Below are 21,344 nucleotides of genomic sequence, written 5' to 3' on the forward strand. Positions count from 1 at the left end.
ATGAGATGAGTACTTCTACATGAGAGAGTGGAGAATAATTAAAGGTACCCAACCATGAACAACAAAAATGTCAATAGACTATAGAAATCAAACAATGTAACATCCCAAGACATGGAAAAGTCCAACGGTAAGTATCTATAGGTAACTAGTCACGTCATGTGTGAAGAATTTTGGTTTCATATCGAGGCGTCATATGTCCATACAAGGCAACCACATTCCATTACATGTGGCTCAAGGTCTTCATATATATATATATATATATATATATATATATATATATATATATATATATATATAAGAGTACAATGCTAAATCATCAAGTATGTACATATTTGGCCTAAACGATTGTAAAACAGTTATTTTTTTCAAGATCGTTTTTGTAGTTCTAAAGCGAAGGTTAGAGGTATACAAGAATATGATAATAAAGAACAAAATTGTAATAACAATGTCATTAAAATATCCGTTATCATAAGAGTCGACTACAACTTACCTTGATTCTCTTGGTGAGTGTAATGAGATATCGAAAAGCAGCTTTCAGGACCACTCGGGTAGTAACCTGTAAGTATTTATGACAAAAAGGGGGTGTCAATTAATTTCTCCTAAGATTATCCACTCTTCTTTTAGTGTTATTTGTTAAGGCGTTAAGGGTCAGGACCTCCAAAAGAGAAGTTACAGTCCTCCAAAGAAGAAGTTTGCAATGGGTTTTGGGCATAAAATTAATGTTTTTGAATGATGTGGAGTGAGGCTACTGTTTACCGAGGGTTTTGTAGTTATTTTTTTTTTTTCATGTTTGAGGTTCTGTATATTTCAAGAATATTTGCACGGCTCACCCTATAAGATGATCCAATCGTCCAAATTGATGGGTCAATTTATCCACAATTACTCACTTGCAACAAACACCCTTAACAAATAACACTAAAAGAAGAGTGGATAATCTAAGGAGAAATTAATTGATGCCCCCTTTTTGTCATAAATACTTACAGGTTACTATCCGAGTGGTCCTGAAGCTACTTTTCGCTATCTCATTACACTCACCAAGAGAATCAAGGCAAGTTGTAGTCGACTCTTATGATAATGGATATTTTAATGATATTGTTATTACAATTTTGTTCTTTATTATCATATTCTTGTATACCTCTAACATTTGCTTTAGAACTACAAAAACGATCTTGAAAAAAATAACTGTTTTATAATCGTTTACGCCAAATATGTACATACTTGATGATTTAGCATAGTACTCTTATATGACCCGTATATGTATACAAAGTGTGTATATATATATAGAGAGAGAAAACGGTTCCTACACATATGTGTAGAGAGTTCTCTATACACTAGCTTAAAATACAGTGGGGGCCCACATTGTTTGGGTGATCCAAGCCATCCATTTTAAAGGCCCTCACATAGATAGGGTGTCTACAAAAAATCAGATCCATAGGATCATCCCAACCCTACGATTTGTGGAGGTAAAATGGATGTCTTTAAACCTTCAGAAATTAGTCCATTTTTTGCCTCCACAATTCGAATGGTTAGAATGATCCTATGGATCTGATTTTTTGTGGACACCCTATCTATGTGAGGGTCTTAAAAATGAATGGTTTGGATCACCCAAATAATGTGGCCCCCACTGTATTTTAAACTAGTGTGTAGATAACTTATCTACACATATGTGTAGGAACCATTTTCTCATATATATATATATATATGAAGACCTTGAGCCACATGTAATGGAATATGGTTACCTTGTATGGACATATGACGCCTCGATATGAAACCAAAATTCTTCACACATGACGTGACTAGTTACCTATAGATACTTACCGTTGAACTTTTCCATGTCTTGGGATGTTACATTGTTTGACTTCTATAGTCTATTGACATTTTTGTTGTTCATGCTTGGATACCTTTAATTATTCTTCACTCTCTCATGTAGAGGTATTCATCTCTTCATATTTATTTGTTTCTACTTTTCACTGTCATGTGATATATTTAGAATGTTATTGTAATGCAATTTCATTATATGTCTTTTATTATATTAGTCCACTAGAGATGTGATTGACTTTATTTTTCCACCCTTAGGTGTTGATGATGAAAATGATGGAGCTTTCGCAAATGAGAAAATTTAAACAACATAGGATGGGGATTGAGCGATCGTAGTTTGGGAATGATGTCATCCCAAAGAGTTAGAGTTTCATTTTTCGTTATTTTTTATATTCCTCAGATAGTTAGTAGTTATGGATTTTGGTTGCTACAAATTTTAATTGAGATTTGAAAGTATGTAATAGGATTCTTAAGTTTTGGAATAAGATTACTTATCTTTACTATTATTTTAGAATTGGTCTTTCGTGTGGGTTAAAAAAAAATCCTTGTGTTTTATAAAAAAAATTTCCCGTAGCAACTCAGTGTGGAAATTGGGTCGTTACATAGATCAATGGACCTCATGGTTAGATCAATGGAACTACCCCGTACATACATAGATCTGATGATCATAGGTCAACAAATAATGGTTAGATCAATGGGGACACATAGCTCCGCATCCAAAAGCATTTATGCATCTCTTTCAAACATATACCCCACAAAGAAAAGTTTACCTTTTCTAAAAAAAATATCCCCTCAGTGCCCCCAGTTTGCTGCCTATGAAAAGCACTACACAAAGACGAAAGCGGATGAAGAAGCAGATCGCTACTATCTCTGCTTGCAATCTGCAATCACAAATCGTCAAGAAAAGTTATTATAGGTTAATTCCATCGAGATTTCCCCACAATTCCAACAATTTATCGAATTTCTTCAAGATTTCCTGAACCTAGCAGCGATTCAAGGGATCAATTCCAACGTGGGAAGAACTCTGGTGAGATTTTTCACAATGTTCGTCGCCCATCAATGGATAGGAAAGAGTCGTATGACAATAGGAAACCGTAGTGCGGAATGATGTGTTAGTGAATACCACACATGCCACCTAGGATTCTGGAAAGGAATGAAATCAATATAGGAGTAAATCTGAGATGTGTTTGTGAATACCACACATGCCACCTAGGATTCTGTAAGGAATGAAATCAGTATAGGAGTAAATTAATATAGGAGTAAATCTCGATTTAGAAGGAGTAAATCTTTTGGAAAGGAGACATTTTAGGAATCCAGAGAAAAGGAAAAGAATCCTGTTGAATTTTAGTTGTAATTTTCAGCTGATTTGTAGGAAATTTTGGTTTTGTTTTAGCTGCCAAGGATATTTTCATTTTGTTTATGCTGGAATACCGATTTCATGCCGATTTTTAGGGAGTTTCCGTTTTGTAGTACAAATCATATTTCCGTTTCGTTTATAGGTGCCACGTAGATCTCAAGCGGGATGGGGGGACTGTCCACGTCAGCGTGAAGAGTGAAACGCCATCCTGCTATATTATAATAGATAACGGAAGACATTATGACCATCATAGTGTCTTTTATTTAATTCAAAAAGATAATATTGTGTCATTTAAAAAGGAAGCTGATATTTCCGCTCCACTTTTAGACTAATCCACTCCAACTTGGAGTGGATTGGTCTAAAAGTGGAGTGGAAATATCCAAAGCATAGGGGAATTGATATTTCCGCTCCCCTTTTAGACCAATCCACTCCAGCTTGGAGTGGATTGGTCCAAAAGTGGAGTGGAAATATCCAAAGCATAGGGGAGTTGATATTTCCGCTCCCCTTTTAGACCAATCCACTCCAACTTGGAGTGGATTGGTCTAAAAGGGGAGCGGAAATATCAATGCCCTTTAAAAATTATACATTATAACATATAGCAGAAACTTGTTGAAATAATTTCTCTCAAAGAAAAATCTTAGTATAATAAAATTAAGAGGAATCATTTATTGCTCTAGCAAATTTTCGTCTGAGCCCCTCAAACGGCTGTTCTCTTTACATCTGAATCCAATGGTCATATGATGCTTGAACAAGAGTTTGTTCAACACCATAGAGTTCCTTTAATTATTAAACCTAAATTCGAGAAACTGTACTAATTTAAACCTCAGTGTACACTCTTCTAGATTGCAAATTTGCAACACCATTTAGATACTTAAACCTTAGTGTACACTCTTCTAGATTGCAAATTTGCAGAACCACTTAAATACCTATATACATTTTAGACATACACTGCCCACATTGCAAATATGAAATATGCTACCATGTTTATACCATATGTATGAAGAATTCCCCCAACAACTTTGCAAATTTTCTACTCTTATGTATTGAATTTGTACTCAAAATGGCATGAATAATTAGATTGAAATTTGAAACCCCAATTATATGTTCAATCATATACATTGCACATGTCTTGCGTGCCTTCTATGTCATCTACTAAGAAATAACTTATGGATTGCCACAGGATCTTGCTTAATACTTAGTTGCATATATTATGTGCATTATATCAACCTTATTTACAAATTTTTTGCATATTCGTTACGCTTCTTGAGGATGAGAAGGAATTTTCTCTTTTTTCCAATTTACCGACTTTTGAAATTGCATGCTGAATAACTTAATGCATGATGCATATTTTACATGCATTAAGCATTGCTGTTTGTTGTGCTTTCCAATAGTTCAAGCTCAGTACTTTCATTCTCATATTGGATGTCTATTTATAGAAAATATGGGAGGGAGGTCTGTAGTGCTACTGGCATCCCTAATATTGGAGATATGATGTATTAAGACATATAGTCACAGACTCACAGTCCTTTCAAAAAAAAAAATAATTTACATTTCGAAAAAAAAAAGACATAGTCACAGACCAGGAAGCTTCAAATCTCTGCCAATGATTGTGCTTGCTCAAAAAAACTCCCTTACAAAACAGAAAAGAAACACGAGACTCCCCTAATTCAACAATAAAATCAATATACGACAGGCATCAACTTATTCAGGTAACCCAAAAATATAACCACCTTCAACTACAGACAAACATCACGATCCTCCCTTCTACTCATTACAAATAACATATGCTATCTATTTATCTTTATTTCTATCTATGGCTGAGTTGGTTGAGTTGGTGGGTGCAGATGCCCAATTGGGTTGGGCCCTGATGGAACCTTAGAGGCCTTCTTCCCTTCAATCTGTTGCTTTGTTTTCTCCTTTTCACACATTAGAAACAGGAGAGTTCAGCCCTAAACCACACCTTAATACAACCTTAATCCAAAACAAGAAATGGGAAATGAAATGGGTGGTGCAAGAGACTCACCCAAATAGCAAAATCATACTCAATGGCCGATTGAGATTCAGGCTGCTTCATTCCGAGCTCGAAACTGACTGTTGACAAAATTAGAGAAGGTAAAGCTCATTAGAAACTTAATTTATTCTCTATGGCATAAATGAAATGAAATCAGAACAACCATGTTTTAATAATTGCACAAACTCAGCTTTTTTTTCTTCTTTTATAATTGGCTCGTGAGAGCTCTTTTGGGAACTGTCATAACCTTTGACAGCTCCTTAAATAATAAAAGACAAGATGGGTTCATGCAATTATTAAAACATGGTTGTGCTGATATCATTTCCCTAAATCAAGTCTCAAAATCTTCTGTAACTTAAAAATTTAGTAGAGCTAAAAATTACCTGATTCCCTGGCTTGAACCATGATGGTAAGATATTTAGAAGAGGCTGCAAGCAGAAGAAGGCAAGTAAAAAGATGTGTTATGATCTGCTTTCTCTTCATCTTATGAAAAGTTGAAGTAATTAGAATAGGGGTGAAGAGCTTTTTAAGCCTGAAAAAGTTATTACTAATTCAGGTGGGTAAACTTTTCACCCAGCTTAAAAAGGATTTGACTGTTTGACAGAGATGGGGAATCCTATGTATAGAAAATTGATTTGATTAGATTTAGATTGTTTGGTTGTTCTTCATTGTAAGTTGACTTCTTCCCAGCTATCATTGAACGCAGACTAAATTCAATTTGCTTTTACCTTCTGCATGCATGCATGCCTTTTCTCTTGAGTGCTCAAGTCATTGTTCAAACCAGGTGCTAAGGCATGCGTTCTTCGACCCCACCAAGCGACATGCATACTTTCTTCATCAGAAACTTCTTTACAAATTGCTTTAAAATATGGGATTTGCTAGGCAATTTCATAGAAAGCCATTTCACGGCTGGCTTTTGCATGTGAGAACAACCACACTGGTTGACTTTTTGACATATTTTGTCTTATTAATTTAATTCATCAAGGGTGGCTGTTCTATCATGTAAAAGCCACCCGCGAAATGGTTTTCCGTGAAATTGGCTAGCAAATCCCTTCAAATAACAGGTTGACTTTTTGACATATTTTTGTCTTATTCATTTAATTCGTCAACGGTGGCTGTTCTATCATGTAAAAGCCAGCCGTGAAATGGCTTTCCACGAAATTGGCTAGCAAATCCCTTAAAATATTAGGATTGATGATATTTTGAAGTATGCTTTTAGGGTGCATTTGGATTGCCGGAATCATATTCTAGAATCAAAATCTGATTCCGATTCCGCTGGATTCTGATATTTCGTTCAAAAAAATGAATGGAATTAGAGGGCAGAATTGACACCAGGGTGGAATCAGAGGGGGGAAATGGTGGAATCTGCTTCCATCTCCAAGAGGTGGTATTCTGATTCCGGAGGTGGAATCATTTTTTTATTGAATTTTTTCAAGTTAAATTGTTTATTCTAATTTGACTTTCTATTCCTTCACAAGGGAATAGAATATGATGTCGATTTCAATTCCTGATTCCACCAATCCAAACCCAGCCTAGCCTTACCTGGCTGATAGGATATGTTTCAGCTCATTTTTCAAGCTATGTTTTTCCAAGGGATTCTTGATATTGACACTCTTTTCTCTAATGATTATATTTGATATCTACCCATCATTATCTGAATCTGGCATGGCTAGATCTAATGAGACAAGTTAGTATAAATGAAAACTGTAGGAGATATTGATTGCATAATTATTGGGGTTTGAGCATATATGGTTATGTTCTTTAACCACTCTTGTCCGCAGCACTTTTGTGCTTTTTCCACTGTGGAGGAAAAAAAAATGGAAGATGGTGTTCGCCCACCCCTGCCCATTGCAGAAAAGCTATGAAGGTTTAGGGGTTTTGCTTGGCATTTGGGTGTCACATCAGCAAAATTCCTTGTTTAGTTGCCAATATAGCACTGAAATCCCTGGAGACTACTAGGGATGAATCCTAGTTAATCATTACATGTGTTGATGTGTCACCCTTGTCTCCTCAGTCCTCCCTATAAAAGTCAAGCCAAAACCCACAGAAAGGTAGAATTTTGCTAGGATTTCTTAGGAACATTGCTTTTTCTCTCCTTCTCTCTTTACCACTGCTCTACGAGGTTCACAATCAAACACTACTTACAACTATTCTACGACATAAGCTCTAGAAAAATCTGATGCTCTTCTCCTCCGACTACTTGCATCACTACTCTACGAGTTAAATACCTGCAACCAAACAGAGCCAAGTGATTCTATTCGGCCCGTTTTGCTCAATCTAGAGAAAAGAGAATGAAAAGCATTGAACATGTCTTTTGTTTCCCATGGTATGGGTGCAACACAGGCTGGGTTGATTTGGGTTGAGTCCAACCCTAGCTTAACCTGAGGTAGGATTTCCTCAACCCTAACTCGACTCAACCTGAGCCTTGGGTCGACAAGGGTTAACCCTAACTCAACTCGCCTCTAAATCTCTCAACCCTAATCTAACCTTCTTACCCTTTTGTTTTTTTCCCAAATCGGACAAGGCAACACTGGGAAAAACAGAAAAAAATACAAAAGAAAAGATAACTGAAGATTTTGAAAATCGCCATAAAATTAGGAGGCCCAGATATGGTGTGAATGTCCAAAGCCTCCATCCTGACCCAGCCTAAAATTAAATCGGGCCGGGTTGGCATTTCCCAACCCTAACCCAAGGAAATGTCGACCCAACCTGAGCCAAAATCGGGTTGAACCCATCAGCCTTGGGTTGAGCCCGGCCTTAGTTGCACCCTTTTTGGATTGTAGGAATTTTTTTGGAAAAGTTTAGAAAAGAAAAACTTTTCGTTCTTACTTTTCCATTATTTGATTACAAATCAGAAAAATAATTTGAACCACAGCAGTTCAAGTTTTATTTAGAGGAATTTTTTTCATGGAAAAAATTTCCAGTGTCAAGTAGGTGTGTAATTTTTAGGGGTGCAACTCAGGTCGGGTTGCGTCGGGTTGGGGCCAACCCGAGGAACCCATTTTTCCAATCCAACCCAACCCAACCCGATTTCCAACCTGGCTAGGTTCAACCCGACCCAACCCGATTTCCAATTTGGGTTGGGTTGGGTCAGGTTGACCCGATTTGAAAAGGAAAATGCTATCCACATTACTATATTTTGATGATCACACTCCTCACTTTGTTAAAGTACGGTATGACCCGCACCATAGGATTATCCAAACTGTCCATTGTGGACTGTGGAGACTATTTCAATGTTGAAAAAGAAAAACACCAGAATTTATATGATGGGTGGCTGTGAAAACACGTGAAGTGTGGAAAGTATGGTACGGCCCACTCCATATGATGATCCAAACCGCTCATCTGTTAGGCCAGAACTTAAATAGGTTGTGTCCCAAAGATCATTTTCATAGGATGATCCTAGCCCTCCGATCTGTATATGTACTGCCCCAAAAATCATTTATGGAATCTTCTACAGATCGGAGGGTTAGGATCATCCTATGAAAATGATTTTTGGGGCACAGCCTATTTAAGCTTTGAACGAATAGACGGACGGTTTGGATCATCATATGGAGTGGGTCGTACCATACTTTCCGGGCTTCACGTGTTTTCACGGCCACCCATCATATAATTTCTCAGAAAAACACATACAGAACTTCTTCAGATGGAACCCCAATTCGGGTTTTGGGTCAGGTCAGGTCGGGTTGATTTTTCCCAACCCAACCCGATTTGCGAAAAAGCTTAACCTGACCCAACCCAAATTCGGGTTGAACCCGGCCGAGTTGTACCCCAGTCATTTTCCCTGTTTTGTGCACCAAATGCATTATAATAAGGCATAGCTCAAAAACATGCTAGTAAAAAAATATGCTTCGCCCATAAATCGCAGATGGTATGCTAGTCTTTGCTAGAAGGGAAAAATATTTCCTTAAACAATGTGTTTACCAAACATTGAAAATTTTATTTTTCATGGAAATTTTTTTTGCAATAAAAACTTTCCATAAATCGAAACACCCTCTAACTTCCTCACCCCAAAAAAATCGTCTCCATTGTTAACAGGCAAAAGTTATGTGACAACCTTGCTGTTTAATAACTTGATGAATGTCATACCATGGTTCGTCGGTAATTGATGGAGAGGAAGCATATGTGAAGAAGGCAAAGATTACCGTCTTCAACCTGTTAAAGAAGAACACCGTCTCCCTTAGAGCATTATTTACAATCGGATGGAATTATCATTCGGTTTCTTCTATCGTACATATCTAATAAGCAGATTTTGTTGTAGTTTTAGTAATGCAAATCTTATGATCTTGTTTTAGTTAAATCGTATTGGCTTGACTTGCTGGAGGAAACGGGTTTAACTTGCTTGGGTCTCATGTCAATAGTTCCCAAGTAGAATCTGAGTGACTTTTCCAACCATATTAAGAACCTCTTCATTTTGGATTTTAAGAATTGATTATGAGTCCAAAACTGGTTATTAGACTCAAATTTTTCGTTGCAGATTTGTTATTTGAAGCGCGACTGTAGTTTTACTTTCAGGCTCTTTCTTCTATATGTAAAGGGAAGTGATATATCTGCCTCTTTTGATTACTTGGGACACCCAGCAACGGTGTACGTGGCAATCAGGCCCATTGAATCCTTCTGATGTGAAGTACATCAGCCCCTCTGCAGTCATTGATACACTGCTGCCGGGTGTCGCAAGTAATCAAAAGGGCGGATATATCACTTTCCTATGTAAAGTGTGTGTATAACAAGTTTGACTTTTATGCTTTTTCTTCAATATGTAAAATGTTCGTAAAACAAATTTTACGCCCATTTTTAAGTGGAGAAATGGAGCCAAAAATTTGGGCAAACAATGGTCGGGATACAATAATCAATAAATTTTATAAAATAAAAAATAAATAAAACAGCACACAAATTGCAATTCGAATTGCTTTTAATTAAAAAATATTTACATTTATTTTTTGAGGAATGATAGACACAAGGGAGCCATTGCATAAAGAGCCTCAAAAGGGCTAATGATTGGATCCACGTCATCAAATGTAACTGATTTTTCTTTTTCAACCGATTTTAAATTGTAACTGAAAATGACGTGATCTAGTGAAGAGCCCTTTCGCCGCTCTTTATGCAAGGGATCCCTCGTATCTATCATTGCTCTAATCTTTTATGCACATACATAGTTTTGGGCCATTGGTGATCCAAAATAATTCCTATCTTACGAATGGTCCGGATCAACCAAAGACGGGTCCATATATGCAATATGGGTATGCCTCAGCGTACTACGATGAGTTGAGTTGTGCCCCACCTTTGGATGATCTAAATCGTTCATTTTATGTCGTTGGAGATTTTATATGGTGGACGACCGTGAAGTCCCATGTAAACTGTACGGTCAGTAATCCACCGTCTAAAACTCATCTAACGCTTATGGTGTATGTAACCCTCTAATCTATTATCTCTGTCAACGAGTCTATGTAGCCCTCTAAACTATTCTCTCTGTCAACAAGTCCTCTTAGCTGAGAATCTTTCTGCAACAAGTACAAAAAGTGAGATTTTATCTCTTTTTTCCTTACCATTTTAATTTTAAAATCTTACATTACACCATAAGCGTTAGATGAGTTTTAGACGGTGGATTACACACCTTACCGTTACACAAGTCTTGACGGTTGACCACCATATAAAATCTCTGTTCCCACTTTGTAGCTTTTGACCGTCCATATTCATTGAGAAAAGGAAAAATTGTCAATTGGTGACACAAAAATAACAAAATAGTGAATGGGTGACACCATTTTGAAAGCTTGTCAACAGAGGTCAATTTACCTTTTCTGACATGGCCTTTTACATAAATACCCTTCAAGAAGAAAAACCATTGTTTTTACTTATCTTCGTTTTTAACTGTACAGAGGCTTTTTTTTTACTTTTATTCTCTCCATTTTCATTTTAACCACGGGAAACCCATCTTCTCCGGCGTGAGGTGTGACCGGCGTGAAGATCTCTCTTTTTTCTCTGGAGTGGGGTGGTTTCCTGCGCTATTCCGAACCTCTCTTCTCCGTTATCAACCGTATTCCGGCGAGGGCTTCATTTTTTTCCGGCGAGGGATTCATTTTTTCCCCATCCCCATCGTATAAGTATGTTAGGGTGTCGTTTTTCATAGTTTTTACTTTTTATTTTCGTTCTATTAAGTTACCTTTGTGGTGTATTGTTTCATTGTTACTATTTGGAAGTCTTTACACATCTAGGGTTTTATTTTTTTATTTTTTTCCCTCTTTTGTTTCATTTTGAATGTGGAGAACCCCCTTTTGATAATCTCTCATTCTCGATGTTGAGAACCTCCTTTTGAGATTTGGTAATCCCCCACTTCCATTGTTGGGAACCCCCTTTCACTGATGACAACCCCGGCTTGAGATTGATAATCTCCCTTTTCCAGTGTTGAGAACCCATTTCCAGTGTTGGGACCCCCTTTTGAGGTTCATAATCCCCCAATTTAAGTGTTGAGAACCCCCTCCAGGTAGATTGTTAATCCCTCATTGCCATTGTTGAGAATCCCCTCATTTTCATTGTTGGTAACCCTCTCTAGGATGTTGATAATCCCCCATTGCCAGGCTTGAGAACCCCCTTATAATCTCTCATTTGCAGTGTTGGGAACCCCTTTTGAGGCTGATAATCCCCCACTTTCAGTGTTGAGAAAACCCCCTATTGAGGTTGATAATCCCCCTTCTCCAGTGTTGAAAACCCCCTAAAGGGAGGTTGATAATCCATATTTCCAGTGTTGAGAACCCCCTGTTGAGGTTGATAATCCCCCTTCTCTTGTGTTGAGAACCCCCTGTTGAGGTTGATAATCCCCCTTGTCCAATGTTCAGAACCCCCTGTTGAGGTTGATAATCCCCCTTCTCCAGTGTTGAGAACCCCCTGTTGAGGTTGATAATCCCACTTCTCCAGTGTTGAAAACCCCCTCAAGAGAGGTTGATAATCCCCATTTCCTGTGTTGAGAACCCCCTGTTGAGGTTGATAATCCCCTACTCCAGTGTTAAAATTCCCTATTGAGGTTGATAATCCCCCTTCTTCAGTGCTGAAAACCCACTCAGGGAGTTTATAATACCCATTTCCAGTGTTGTGAATCACAGTTGAGGTTAATAATTCTTATTTGTAGTGTTGAGAACTCCCTGTTGAGGTTGATAATCCCTCTTCTCCAGTGTTGAAAACCCCCTCAAGGGAGGTTGATAATCCTCATTTTCATATTGTTGTCAATCTCTCTTTTGGATCATTGTTCATATAGTGATTTTTGGTATGGTTTCTGCACTTCAGAATCACATATTTGAGTTGCGAACCCCATTTTAAGAAACATGAACTTACATTACAATTAATTATGTTCCTTTTTGCGACAGTGATAATATATATAGTTGGATTGGGAGAAGGCAAAGTCTACAATGAAGACGCGTGTAAGTGTAGTATTTTTTGTTCTCGTTTTAGATTGTTAGTCAATAGAATGCTCTTTTATTCTCTAATTGTGTTAATAGGCAATTGCCCGCAATGAGTTTAAAGAAGGAGGAGATGAAAATCAAAGGTGGTAAGGGGAAAATGAAATTGAGAGGTGAAAAGGGAGAAATGAAACTGAAAGGTGACAAGGGAAAAATGAAAACTAGAGGTGAGAAGAAGATAGTTGAAGTGAAAGGTGAGAAGATGAAAACCAAAGTGATAGGTGAGAAGATGAAAACCAAAGTGAAAGGTCAGAAGATGAAAACCGATGTGAAAAGTGAGAAGATGAAAAGCAACGTGAAAGGTGAGAAGAGTGAAGTGAAGAAGATACATGTAAGTGTATTTTATCTTTACCGTTTTAATCTAAGTTACTTGATAAAAGTTGAAGCTCTAATTATGTATGTTGTTTTACAGGATCCATATGTCCCTGCACGATGTTCTCCATTGTGCTTTATTAAGGAGATGCGGAGTACACAATTCCGACAGTCTCACTATGATGCTATAGGCAAGACCCCTTTCAAGGACTTCATCCGCCAGAAGATGTTGTCATGCACAAGCCTCTAATTAGAGCACTACACAGTAAGTGGGTTCCGGCGACGAAGACATTCACGCTAAGTGGTATCGCAGTTCCATTTAGGGCTAGCGATGTTGCATTGGCTTTAGGACTTCCATTTAGAGAGGAAAAAATTAATTTGGCGAGGGTTCTGTGGACGGACAAGAGTAAACCCACTCCTTTACTGCCTGGGTGGCCATTTTGTAGAGGATCTGTTCTGGCATCTGACCTTGCCGTGCAAATCAAGGCCTTAGTTGGTCTAGAGGACCAACCTTCTATAGAGACTTGTGTGAAATATGTCGTGCTACACATATTCGCTACTGTGTTATTCACTCATGCTGCACATCGGGCCGACCAGCTGTTTTGGCCCTATATCGATGATTTAAAGAAGATGTGCGACTATAACTGGGGGGAAGCAGTATACGATTGGTTACTCGAGTATTTAAACGTATCCGGCGCAGGCGAAAAATATCTTGGAGGTTGCTGCCTCGCATTGCAAGTATCATGGCCTCTGCAATAGTTTGCCTTTTTTATTTATCTTCCTACTAATAAAATATTAACAAAGTCTGTCTTGTGTGTGCAGGTGTGGCTTTTCGAGCACACGAAGTTGTGGATACCAAAAAATCCAGATGCCCGTCCACGTCTTCTGAAGTGGAACTCGAAAGGAAATGAATCGAAGAAGTACTCTATGATTGAGCATGGGAAGATAGACAAATCTGAGGTGAGACCCTATCTGCTAGATACCGTATTAGATAGTCTCTAATATTTTCTGATCTAACAACTTTCTCGAATCGTTAGGTGGTGGTGACATTGACGCCACGAGAGGACGAACTACGGTACATTTCCGAGCAGGTATCGCAATTGAGCTCTTTTATATTATATTTTATTTAACTTGGTAATGTTTACAAATTTTGTGTGTTGTATCCCTTATTTGTATATTAGGAACCCGAGGAAGAAGGAATCATTGGGCAGGGAGAACCATTAGGGCAGTTACCTACTGTCCCAGCATTGACCGGCACACCTGCGTTTGAAGGAAGGGACACCGTAGTTGAGGATGGTGGTCAGGAGGCCAATGAGGATGGGAGGATAAAAAGAGAGTGGGAGAAGATAGGAGAGGCATGGGAGAATATAAAAAAAGAGAGGGTACAAAATGAAGAGGAGAAGGAGAGGTTAAGAAGAGCCAGGGTGGGGAGAAGGAGAATTTACGAATAGAGATTGCAGCTGAGAGGGAAATTATACAGAATGAGTGGGAAGCGATGAGAAGACAAGAGGATGATCAAGCTGAAATGGAGAAGGAAGAATTGAGAAAAGATGGGGAAAAAAGAAGAGAGGAGGAAGATATGGAGACAACAGACATCGTCAGTGGTGGACTGACTATGGAGACATCAAACATCGTCAGTGGTGGACTGACAATGGAGGTCATAAATGTAATGAGTCAGGGTGAAGAGGTTGCCTTCGTAAATGAAGCAGTTGTAATAGGAGCGTCAGATGTTGTTACCATTCTTGATAGCCTTGAGGGTAAAAAGAAGAGGAAGAGGACAGGAAAATTAGGGACCATTGAGAGGAGAGTGAAAAATCAGACAAATGATAGGAAACCAAGCTACGCCAAGAATAGCCCCTATACAATACCCCCAGTGACAAACAAAAAAGTGAGAGGGCAACGAAGAAAGTAACACGGAGGCAAACTGATCTCATTGAGAAGTTGAAAAAATAAGACCAAAGGCAAGTACACTTGTTTTCAATTAACCATTATTCAAAGTTAGATACTTGCTTCCTCTAACCTTTGTATATTTTTGCAGTCGTATTGTCATGACCGTTGACGGGGTAAAAGTCTTGGCCGAGGATCTTGAAATGTTGTGGAACCTGAAAGGAGTCCTCAGTGGCCAAGTAAGTGTTATTTTTTAAATTAAGTGATGTCTTCACTACCCATGGTTGAGGTAATTAAGGTTTTTGTTTTGAGTTGTAGGTGTTGGATGTATATGGGAAGTATTTGTGCGCCTCCAGCAATGCCTTGACTGGACGGATTGTATATACATGTTACTTTACAACTTATCCATCATTTAGTGTTCCCACAAAATTCATTTCGTTGTACAGGGATATAGGACTTCAGTGCGTGATTCAATGGATGATAAAAATAAGTTGGAGTACGATCGGTTGGTGAATGAGCTATTGCATCGTACACTTGACCATATCCCATTGGAAGATATTGGGATGCTATTAATCCCATGCTGTCAAGACTTTCATTGGGCTCTTCTACTTGTTGATATGGTGAATAAAAAGATGGTCGAGTTCAACTCAATGGAAGGGGACTCATTTCAGGAGCGAGCATCTCCCACTGTAAGTAAATTAACATCTTTCGTAACATTTAAAGTTACTTCCATATGTATAACACTCAATATTCCTTCGTTGTCTTAAATTCAGGTAGCATTAATGAAGGAATATTTGAAGGGTCGGGGTTGCAACATCGATGACTTTTCATATTCACAGATGGATGGCTTCCGAACGCAGAACGATGGGTGGGTTCAAACTTAAAACTTTCAAATTTTTGTTAGTATTCCTATCTCATTCGTAGTTACCTTAAAAGTAACTCCATTCAATGCGTGCTTTTATACAGGGTTGATTGTGGTGCTTTTGTCCGAAAAGCGATTGAGCATCTCTACCATGGTCAACCACTGAACTTTGCTTTGGGCCGACAGACATTCCTCAATTTCGGCTACAACTCTGTGAGAGATTTTTACGAGGAGAGTTTGGGGACTGCACACTTATCTAGGAACACCTTCTAATGTTCATGGATGTTTATTTTTTCTGATAATCATGGTAAAAACTTTATTTTTTAATGGAGATTGGTGGAAAGTATGGTAGGGAAACTGTTAAATGGCAGGGGAAGTTGTTATGGTCTGTGTTTCTAAACAAGTGAAATTGCTTGTGAATGGGTGGAGAAGTTGTAAATTGACATTGGAATGTGTATTTTTGTGGAAGTGTGTTTGTGAATGGGTGGAGAAGTTGTACATAGGTCTGCACAAGAAAGTAAGAAAACACAACAAAATATATAATATAACAACGCAACAAATCCTAAGACTCTAAACGATTTAGCTCGAGTCCTTGGATGGTCTGATGTTCATCCAAAGAAGCCTACGTATCCCCGCCTCCACGGGAATCAAGGCAACGTAGTTCTTCGCGTCTATTCTAAACTATGATGCCTAAGACACCTAGACTTCTATCCTAGACTCGATCTAAAAGACCTGACCAGTTATTAAAGCTTCTTGAGCTATCATTTAGATTTCAATGGATTGCAGATTTTAGGACACCCTATATGCCTTAACTAAATGCAGGTTAGCCCTAAGCTAATGCAGGTGGTTCCTACAACCTATGTGTAACTAGGCTGTGTGTCCTAAGGAAAACAATGGGATTACTAACGCATCCTAGACCTAGTCATCAGTCAGCGATGTGAATCGCCAACTGACCGGACGGAGGCGTAACAGACTCCTAACTCTAACACAAACACACAACAATCAAACAACACACCAAGGACGAAACTCTTAACTCTAAAACAAACGTAAACAAGCACATAACAAATCAAAGACTAAAACCAAAGACAAACCCCTAACTCTAAAACTCTCCTTCTAGGACAAAGTCCTAACTCTAGAGGAAGATTTTTTGAAAACAGGTTTATGAAATATTTTTATATTTTTTTAAAGAGTTTGAATGATTTATTTACAAAGGTTTGGCTGGACTTGGGATAAAGATCCCAAGCTGCACTACGTACCTCGTGAAAGATGATCAAGCCAACGTAGTTCGAAAACGAACTTTTCTAATACGCTATAAAACTCAACACTTTAGATTTTTTAAAGGTTTTTTTATATTTTCAAATGTTTTTGAAATGCTTTTATATTTTTGACGTTTAAAAGCGTGTTAACACCCTTTTGGATAAAGGGAATCCAATGGAAGAGCCTCTATACCCACCATATCGCGGTGGGGGATTACAGAGGGAAACGGGATCCCTAAAGCCTAAGGGGAAAGAAATCAAAACGGAGGAACTAAGATTCCGAAACGAGTAAACAATCTCAAAGAGATGACCAAAAGCCGACAAGACTTAGTAAGTCTCCAAAGGAAGGGATATCTAACCTATGGAGTAAGACCCCTAAACAAATGGCAGATGAAAAGCCTATAACCCTAAGGGCAGACTCCTAACCCATGATGCTAAGAAAGGGACCAACAAGACAAAAGGTGTCTAACAACTCTAAAAGAGGGGGCGAATGAATCAGAGACTTGACTCCTAAAAGGATAGGGGGCTTTGACATGAGGCTAAGTAAGCCTCCAAAGGGGGAACTCTCTAAATGAGATGAGGCTTGTCTCCAAAAAGCGGAAACTATCACTATAAGACTAAAGTAGTCTCCCAAAAATGGGGGCTCTAGATGGCTCTTTGATTGCCCTTGCAATGAGAAGGGTTCTAACTAAAAACCTCTAAGAGGCTGGGCAAGCCTACTAAACAACAGAGGGGAGTGCTACCAGAACCGAACGAATCCTCTAAAGATGGGGGAAAGATCAAACGCTGATAGCGATCCCAAACTTTGATAAAGATCTTGAATACAAAAGGAAAATTTTGAAAATTTGGAACAAGACTCGAATACCGCACCCGAGCCGCAAGGGATAGTGAAAGAGACAAGAAAGAGAGGCGTTGCTTCGGTCATGCTTGGAAAAATCAAAGCACAATTAGGGGACAAGGAAATGACACCAATACCCCCCAAACTTCGACATTACCATTCCCACATCGCGATACCCATACAACGTCCCCAGAATATGGTTGGCCTGATTTCCATTGCAAATGACTGAACAAGGGCAAATTAAATCAGTTCATATGGCAAACCATAGCCGCCCTAACATTATCCCCAAAAGGCGCGCAATAAAGGATCTAATTTGAGAACGAAACAAAGGAAAAGAGACTCTAATCATGCACTTCTTTAATATGACACTAACAATTAGGTAGAAAGAGGTAATGGAAGCTTGATTCCATACAGAAGAGTGCCTCAGCGCTTACACTTGTGACAGAAAATAGACATATTGGACACAATAAGTGAAGTCTACCTGACACTCAGCTCACAGGTATAAACATAGTCCCTCATTTTAATCCTTCATTCACATCTAGTTCAGATGCATAAAGAAAAGAAATGATAGCTCTAATGAGATCCGTCGATATACAGATACACAACCCGAACCCTCATTTCAGCTACTCATTTTAGTCTCCTATTCACAACTAGCTCAAGGAGACATTAAATGTGCATAGAATTGAATATACAATCCAAAATTATCATAACGGAATAAGTGTAGCATTAATCAACTTACACAACATCTTAAAGCATCTCAACAAATACCGAGTAATCAGAGAAGATATTTTGCTAGTGCATTGAATCAAGATTAAATTGATGGATCCCCTGTGATGAGTTATGAGCTCTACAAAGAGCAAGAAACTAAGGACATCAGCTGTGCGGTGTAGGGCAGCAGCTGTGCGCTGTAGGACAGCAGTTATGCAAGGATAGAAAACTCAAAATTCCCTCAACCTAAAATAAAATGCAATCGATCACCTCCTTGGGATTGAGCTAAACTGGACCGAGGCCAAGACCTTATCACCCACGCTCAAGCAGAAAGGGAAATACAAAAAGTGCTCATATCAAGGAGAAAGGCTTTAATGGTTTACATTCTGACAACAAAAACCTTGTCCTTCCCAAAATTGTCAAATATCTCTCGCGACTTCCCTTGTGAATTACCATCAATTATGTGACCTTAAGGTTTACAAGAATCCTAACAGAGATGGTTATACTTAAGCACATGATCATGAAATTATATTCATTTCATAAATTCCACACAACAACTATATAGAAGCCATTCTCTTTTCTACAATACAACAAAGATAATAATGAAGGCTCTTATCATTGGAAAAACTCATATGAGAATCTAAAATTCAGCAGATGACAAAACTCCGAGTCTAAATAATTGAACTGCCATTATTAGCACTTGAACAGCAAAAGGCTACCGAAATTCAGATCAAGGCTGATAAGCCATGAAAGTAGCACTTGAGTAACATGAGGAATTCCAATTTAATTATTCAAAACAAGTTGAAATTCCTGAAGAATAAGCATATAAAATCTTTGATAAATTCTCTGATGAATTCCTTCGACTATTCAGCCGCTTAGTCCCACCAAAACTTCGCTTACACCTCAAGGCTTGCAACCATGAACCAAAACCTCAAATCATTATCTTTTCCCAAAGAAAATCAATAAAATATGAACAAAATAAAAAGATTACTTGAAATCTGGATTGTTTTCACATCTCAATCTAAAAACTAAAGGAATTTCAAGAGATCCAATCTTAAAATCATTTGGAACAGAACATACACCAACCTTTACCTATTGAACATATCATTTAATCATGGGAAATTGAGTAGGTCCAAGAACAGATAGGAATCAATTTCCCCCGGTGTCAGGTTAGATCAATTTAAAATTACTTCAGCTATGCACAGAAATAAAATGTAAAGAATGACTCAAACCTAAAAGACCTGAAACCAGCACAAATTCCTTGGTGGCCAACATCTTACTATGCATTCATGACAACCATTAATCAAAGTGAAAAGCACCACGAGGAAATGGATAGAACCGGTCAAGCAAAATACCATAGACAAGAATTAACAGATCAGGCCATGTAAATCAATTAGATAGCTGAATATCTGACTATCAAAATCCATGCACTTTATCAAAGAAGTAATATTTCTTGGACCATTTTTTTTTAACACAGACAAAAGAAAGAATCAAGATTTTATTTTTATTTTTATGAGTTTATCTTTTCCATTGAAAAAGAAAAATAAAAGATCCATGGTGGGAATGAATTGAAACCAGAATTTCCACCATTAAGTTTCACTTCCACACATAATAAGATAAAACTCAAGAATCAACTTCTTCCTCTCTTTTTTTTCCTTTTTTTTTACTAGTAAAATCATACTATCATCCTTACTTTCTTATCAATGAGTAGATCACCACTAGAATGAAGGCTGAAATTAAAAATCAAGAAGAAAGCTAAGTAATATAATATCATCCTCTAATCCAAGCCACCCAAAAGTTAAATCGACCAATCATCACATCTTCAGATCAAACAAACAATTAATTCCAAAGAAGACCATGTTAAACAAGCATGTGAGTCGAAATATGAAGAGGAAGGAAAGAATTACCTAAATGAATTGCTCAGATCCAAAGCTCCTTCTTCTTTTCTTCACTTTCTGAGATTACTAATCAGAGAAACAAATCTGAACTGAGGAGGTTTGATCTCAGACAATGGGTGAAATCTAAATAGAAGAGGATCTTTGATCTGGAGTTTAGAACAGTGTCTGAATGACTTGCAATGGAGAGGGTGCTTTGGCTATGGAACCCATGCTTGAAGTGGCAAAGATAATGGTATTAAGGGATTGTGAATTGCAGAGGAAAGGCTTGCCGGAATCTATGGCCGGCGGTAACAGGATAGCCGAGGGAGACGACCGGCCACCTCCTCTCTTTCTCTCTATCTATAATCTCTCGGCTTCCCCTTGATTCTCTCCCAACTCTCTGATCTCCTGATAGAACCCCTCCTTTTAAAAAAATAATAATAATAAATGAAATAAAATGCCGAGAAATAGGAGTGATGATGTGGGTTTGAAAATGGGTTTCAGCTGATGTTAGAGGTGAAGATAATGAGCTTAGAGATAGTAGATGATGATAGGGGGTGATTGAAATGGGTTCAACAGGGGTTAAGAATAGCAAGGGTTTGTAGGAGATAATGGTGGTGGCCGGATTCACAGAGGTGGTTAGGGTGGAAGAAAGGGGTTCGGGGGTGAAGAAATGAGATGGGTCCGGAAGGGAGGTCAGATTCCAGTGGGATTATGGCCGGATTCCCGTGATATAGGTTGGGGTTCCGCAAATGGGTAAGGGTTTAGAGGTAATGGCAAATGAGGAAGATGGTGGGTAGAAGGAGATGGGTTTGGAAGGGAGGTCGAGGGTCCAATCACCGGAGATGGTGACCGGAAGGGGAGCTCTCTTCTCCCTCTGCAACTTTCCTCCTTGCTCCTCTCTGTCTCTATTTTTCCTCTCTCTCTCTCTCTCTGGTGGTGGTTGCGATGGGGATTTGGGTGGTGGGTG

The sequence above is a fragment of the Tasmannia lanceolata genome, unplaced genomic scaffold (assembly GCF_043159265.1).
Source record: "Tasmannia lanceolata isolate RefF3 unplaced genomic scaffold, GAP_Taslan_0.1 ptg000002l, whole genome shotgun sequence".
NCBI lineage: Eukaryota > Viridiplantae > Streptophyta > Magnoliopsida > Canellales > Winteraceae > Tasmannia > Tasmannia lanceolata.